The sequence below is a fragment of the Aegilops tauschii genome, chromosome 2 (assembly GCF_002575655.3).
Source record: "Aegilops tauschii subsp. strangulata cultivar AL8/78 chromosome 2, Aet v6.0, whole genome shotgun sequence".
Taxonomy (NCBI): Eukaryota; Viridiplantae; Streptophyta; class Magnoliopsida; order Poales; family Poaceae; genus Aegilops; species Aegilops tauschii.
The window spans coordinates 88,420,370-88,426,901 of record NC_053036.3 but is presented as its reverse complement, the minus strand read 5'-3'; the positions used below and the strand labels follow the sequence as shown (position 1 = coordinate 88,426,901).

Genomic DNA, 6,532 nt, shown 5'->3' with positions numbered 1-6,532 from the left:
TAGCGATTCTTTTCTTACTTTCATCCATGGAAACATATAAAGCTTTAATTGATTCATTAACATCAACCTTAGGTGGAAAAATTTTAATCTCTAAATTTTCTACATCATGGGAAATTCTATCAATACTTCTAGACATATCATCAAGTTTACTCAATTTTTCTTCTATCGTAGTATTGAAAACCTTTTGAGCATTGATAAATTCTTTAATATTACTCTCAAGATCAGAGGGGTTTCTATTATTAGTGTAAGAAGAATTACCATAGGAATTGCCATAATTATTAGAGGAATTTTCAGGAAAAGGCCTAGGATTAAATTACCTCTATAAGCATTGTTATTAAAATTGTTTCGTGAGACAAAATTCACATCTACGGGGCCACTATTTTGCTCAATCAAAGTAGACAAAGGCAGATCATTAAGATCAATAGGAGCATTTTTACTAGGAACACTACAGGAATCAGCTATTTTGCCGTCTGCCACGGCGGACGGCAAAGGCATGAACGGCGGACGGCAAAGGCCTTTGCCGTCAGCCGCGGACGGCAAAAGGCTCCGGCAAAGTAAGGTCCGGCAAAGAGCTACTTTGCCGTCTGCTTCCGGGCGGCTGACGGCAAAGTGCCTTTGCCGTCTGGAGCGGACGACAAAGAGCCTGGAGTCTTTGCCGTCTGCCAGCAGACGGCAAAGACTGCAGGCTCTTTGCCATCTGCTGGCATATGGCAAAGAGACCAAATAGGCATTAATTCTGTTTCTTCTTATACCCATTCATTTTCACAGAAAATCAAACACACATATATATACATAGTAGCAAGTTTCATCCATACATAGTACCAATATAGCATATCCAACACATGTTACCAATAGTAGCAAGTTTCATCCATACATATACATAGTTTCATCAATATTACACAGTTTCATCCATAGTAAGCAAGTTTCACAAAGTCAAAACAAAAACTAAAGACAAGCACTCCATATCTGAAATTAGAAGAAATGACCTAAAACTAAATATCTATTTTCCTAAAAACTATCTTATTACTAAGATCTTCTCTGGATCTTCTTCTTTTCTTCCAACCTGCATAACAAAAACACTAAGAGTCAACACCAGAAAGTACTAAATTTTGAGAGATATCCAGATCCTGCAACAGTACATTAAGAGCAAATTTTGTCGCTAAATAAGCATTGCAATTATCACAGTACAACAAGCAAACAAACACAAGAGTCATGTCCATAAAGCAAATAGATATACAGGCAAGCATAGGTGCAGAGAAGCACATATAGAGTTAGTAATAAACTTGGATAGATGGTTCAATACAAGCACATTGTAACAGTACCCATAATAACTTAGATAACTTAACTACTTCTAAGTACTCAGAAGTAAAGCTGATTGTCCCTATTTTCAGTAAGTGATCATGCAAGAAGACAATTTCTTTTTATGGGTCTCAGTACCACTAGAAGGTCTCAGGACACAAGTTGCTCTTGCAGAAAAGATAAGCAAACACATGCCACATATATTACCAATTTCATGGAAACAATAATGTTGGTATCTTTTCATATGCAGAGCCCTTTCTTTCTCCTCTTGGCTTAAGCCATAAAATCCACATGAGGCACCTGCAAGTCACTCCACTGTTGTTATGCTGTACAGTTCAACAAACACAATGACATAAGCACATCTTTTTCAAACAGGAAAATAGAGGGCTGAATTGTGGAGAGCAAAAGAGCGGCCTTGAAACTGATTGAACTAAAGGGTAGAGTTAGTATTATCAAGGCCAAAACCAAAAACAATCCCAGTTCTAACAGATGACATACACAACGTACAGACAAAAAAGGGCCATCTAAAATGTCTACTTGTTCTAGTGGCCAACACGTGGTAACAGGCAAAAACATCCACAAAGTCTCTCCTAAACCTCATAGCATTCATTGACAGCTGTCTTGTCAGGTGTGTTCTACTTGTTCATAAAGCATGAATGTCAAGAGCAACATGGATAATGCTGGATACATGGAGAACAGAGTCATATAACATTTCCAGTATCCAAATTTACTGTATTTAAAGCTAAGCTGAACATCTTGTAGGAACAAGCAGCACCCTCATCTTTGTACAAAAATAAAACACGTATATTTATTTGCTGATAACAAGTGGGATCAAACTAAGCATTCCATGGCAACAAGCAGCACCCTCATCTTGGTACAATAGCATGAAAATTCACGTGGCATAATTTTCATCAACTTGATTGTGTGGAAATAAATATGATGGCTATTTTCACCACATAACAAATAGAAAGTTTGCACATATTATATAACAGAGAAGCAGTGTAATAGCAGGCCTAGTTAACAAATAATCAACTCTTGCCCAATCGATTTAGTGAGATGAATGAATTACTTTCCATCCATAAACAACAAAAATCAAAGGAACCAACAGGAGCATCTCATGGACATTTACTTATTAAACTAGTAGTTGCTTAACTAAGTAGCAGCTCTCACAAATTCTACACTGCTAGTGCTCACACAGTGAGAGAAGAGAAACAAAATAGCCAGTGATGCTAGTCTATCGATGGCTGTAACCTGCGAGTATCAGGAAACAAAGTGGCCACGTTTTTTGCATCAGGTCCAGTCCAAGAAAATTTGAGAGCCCCTAGAGAATTATCCAAGAGCACGGCAGCAATCATTTGGAAAGAAAAGAAAATAGAGCGAGAGGGTCGACCTTCTTGTTCTATGGGAAATCATGGTGGGCAGGGCAGATGACCTCGCTGTCGACCTCGTCCAGCTCGTGGGGCTTGAGCGTGGGGTCCTGGTCGTCGCCGTGCATGGATCTGGAGAGGGGGAGAGCTCCTGCTGATCTAAATCAAAGCAAAAATAAGTCTATTGGAATGGGGGACAGAAGGAAGGAGCGAAGGAGAGAGGAATCGATGGGGAGAAGTAGGGAGGGACCCTGTGCGGTGCGTCGTCGTCGCCGGCGAGCTCGAGCTCGGGCCTCCCGCAGGTCACGGTGGCACGCGCCGAGCCGGGAGAGCCGGGTGTGTGGATGGGTGGAGGGCGGGGGGGGGGGGGGGGGGGGGGGGGAGGGTGGCGGCGTTGGGTACCCTTCCGGCTGGAGGAGATGAGGCGCAGTGGCGCGCCGGCCGGAGGAGAGCAGAGGCGCGGTTGCGAAGCTCGGCCCGGAGCTGGTCGGGGTCGGTGAGGACGGCGGCGGCGCGGGAGTGGACGGTGCCGTGGGCGCGGAGGAGGAGCGGCGACCCCAGCGCATCGGCGAGGCGGAGGAGGGCGCCGGCGGGCGGATGTGAGGAGGGTTTGGTGGGGGGATGCGCTTCTTTCGGCCCATCGGGGGAAAATGAGATCCACTGGTCAGATCCGAAGATAGCCCCCCTCTTTGCCGTCCGCTGGCACTTCTTTGCCGTCCGCTGGCAGATGGCAAAGATTCTTTGCCATCTGCCAGGAGACGGCAAAGAAATAACAGATGACAAAGACCTTCTTTGCCGTCTGCTAATTCTTTGTCGTCTGTTGTTTGGTAGCTGATGGCAAAGACCTTCTTTGCCGTCTGCAAGCAGACGGCAAAGAACTGGCAGACGGCAAAATCCCTGATTCCAGTAGTGCAACCAATTTACATCTACGGGGTGTCGAACGTGCCAAGCCACAACCGATCACCATCGCAGGTGATCTCAGCGGCGTAGCGACCCGAGTCACGACGTCGAACACCACAAAACCCGGTCACGGGAGGGCGGCGCGGCGCCATCCTCCCACACGAGTGTCATGCGACAACAGTGTCGATATAAAATTTAATTTTGCTAAGTTCAAAACTAAATGAATAATACACAACAACTCTTCATGTGGGTTGACTTTCATTCCATCGATGCTCGCTTCAATAACTCTCACATCTCAAGTGGTGGTATATATATATGTATGGTGGGGCACTACTTGCCTGTATATTTCGACCGTCGGTGACGGTCGTTACTCCCATCCCTTGCTGCGTTACCAATGTCTCACATCAACGGATGAGGAGCAACGACCACCTACGACAACAGCGGTGTCTTTCCTCCCATAACATCTCTCATCTCTCAATGTTATTTCGACCGTCGATGAGGTGGGTCCTTCCGTCCTCCCCCTGCTCTACCAAGGTCTCAGAGGAGGAGGACGCGAAAGACCGACCACCTACGAACAACCGGTATCCTTCCTTCAAGAGCATCTCATCTGTTACTCTCATCTCTTTCAAAAGAAAGCACCATCGGAATGAAAGTCAACACACTACATACCTAATAGTGATGCATACCCAAAACAAGTAGAAGCTAGAGGCATGAACTAAGCACAACCATTGAGACTATATAAACCAAAAGTTACCTACAACAATATCTATGAGCATAAGAGAGCAAATAAATTTCAACGCATCGATAGACCTTGTCCTATATAAACAAAACTTGCTAAAAACAACAACAACAACACAACATCAAGCAGTGGGTCATATATTTGAAAACATCCGACACACTGGGTCATATATTGAAAGAATACAACAACAGCAAGTAGTGGGTCATATTTTTGTTAACAGCAGCTGCCACTAATTAACAATAGTAGCAGCGGTAGCAACAACAACAACATGTCAAGCATCATACAACAACAGCAAGCACCAACACAAGCAGTAGCAATAGGCAACAACTAATTAACAGCTTAAATTGCTACACAAGCAGTAGTAGCAGGCAGCAACACTACAATAGTACACTAGCTAATTAGCACTACACTAGCTACCTAAGCAGTAGCAAGTAGCAACACCAGCAGTACACTAGCTAATTAGCACTACACTAACAGTATAGAAGTAGCAGCGGCATACGACCACCACCAGCAACAACAAGTGCATACAAAAATGACCACCACCAGCAGGGTAGGCGGAGCTCACCAGCCGACGCAGAGAAGAGCAGTGGAACGGCAGAGGAGCTCAGCGATGATCAGAACCCACACGACAGAGGAGCTCAAGGAAGAACAACTACATCAACAGTAGCAGCATCAGCAACAACAGGTCAAGCGTGAAAATATAAGAACAACAAAGAAATTCAGAAAAAAATGTTACCTTTGGAAGCCAACGGCGGTGGTGGTCGACACGGCTTGGAGAGGAACGACGCGGTGGGAAGAGGAGCAACGATGTGACGACGAAGGGAGGCAAGCACCCCCGAAACCCTAGCCGCCGACGACCAGGGGAGAAGGAGAGTAGCAACACGACAATCCAAAGGAGAAGAAAGGCACGGCAATTGAGGGGAAAGAACGACGCGACAGCGAGGCGAGCACCACCGAAACCCTAGGTGGCAGCGAGCACAAGAGGAGGAGAAGAACGGCGCGGCGGTGGTGAGGTGAGGAACGGTGCGACGGCGAGAAGATGTGGTGGCGGAGGAGACCGACCGGTGGGCTCCGACCGGCGGCCTCGGGCGATTTGGGGGCAGCGATGGCGATTTGGGGCGGCGCACGGGCGATTGGAATGAATTGCAGGCCGGGGTGGGGATTTGGGGGCAGCGGGCGTTTTGGTGATTTTTTGGCGAAATAAAACAGCATGGAGAGAAATTTTTAAGAAGTCCTTCCCACAGTAAATAAATTTGGCATGATAGTAAGAACCAAATTTACCGTGAGTATTTTCACAAATAAAATTTTCATGGTAGGTATAATAAACTTGCCATGTCCCTAACAATGAAACTACCGTGAAAGAGTACAAACGCAGCGAATTCATATATAACACAATTTAAAAGTTGCCATGATTCATACACTAAAATTTTCATGATCTATACAATGGAAGTGTCGTGAAATTTTAAAAACAAATATCAAACACTTAATTTTTTGTAATGTGCCATGTGACTTAGACTTTTTCTAATTATTGTCCATGATGTACAAATCTTTTTTAAGTTACCATCCTACCATCATGAGCACTAGAGCCCCTCCCCCCCCCCCCAAAAAAATTTGCCACGGTATGCTCAGATAAATTGCCATGCTATTGAACTAATTTTCCATGATTATGATTGAAAAAGCTACATAAAATAAATTTGCCAAATTCCATGTGAAATTTGAGAAAATCTGCTAAGTAAAGAAGCGTGGCAGAAAAGGCTGGGAAAAAACATGCTTGCATTGTTTGATACGGCAAAAAATATAGGACCTTTGTCGTATGTTATGTAAAAAAGAATTTTCCACAATATAAACAGATAAGTTTGACATGGTAAGTTCAGAAAAAAAGGATAATTTACCATTGTTTCTACAATAAAAATGCGTTGGTAAGTACAATAATTTTCCCAAATGATAACGCCCACACGCACTCGATGCCATTCGATCCATTTGCACGAAGTTGAAGCAGTTGCCATTTGGGTGGAGAGCAACGTAAGCACCCAGCATCATGTGGGCGTTATCATTTAGTGCCACACGTGTGGGCGTACCTCGCCCGAACGGCACACAGGAGGCTCGCCCGAACGTGTAGGCGAAACTGCTCTTTGCCCACACGACCCTCACACGGCGATAGACGACAACTACTGATGTGCATATGTGGCAACTAGTTAATCACACATGGAAACTATGTTTTTACCAT

The 6,532-nt window shown here is 44.6% G+C and overlaps 1 long non-coding RNA gene across 1 annotated transcript; it reads right to left on the bottom strand.

The window, feature by feature from the left end:
* Window positions 1-789: 789 nt before the first annotated feature.
* LOC109782141 (uncharacterized) lies at window positions 790-5,457 on the bottom strand. The gene is made up of 4 exons (XR_002237452.4): window positions 5,042-5,457; window positions 4,871-4,957; window positions 1,507-1,599; window positions 790-1,063 (listed from the first exon to the last, which is right to left on the bottom strand). It is a non-coding gene; the product is annotated as an uncharacterized lncRNA (long non-coding RNA).
* Window positions 5,458-6,532: the final 1,075 nt, after the last annotated feature.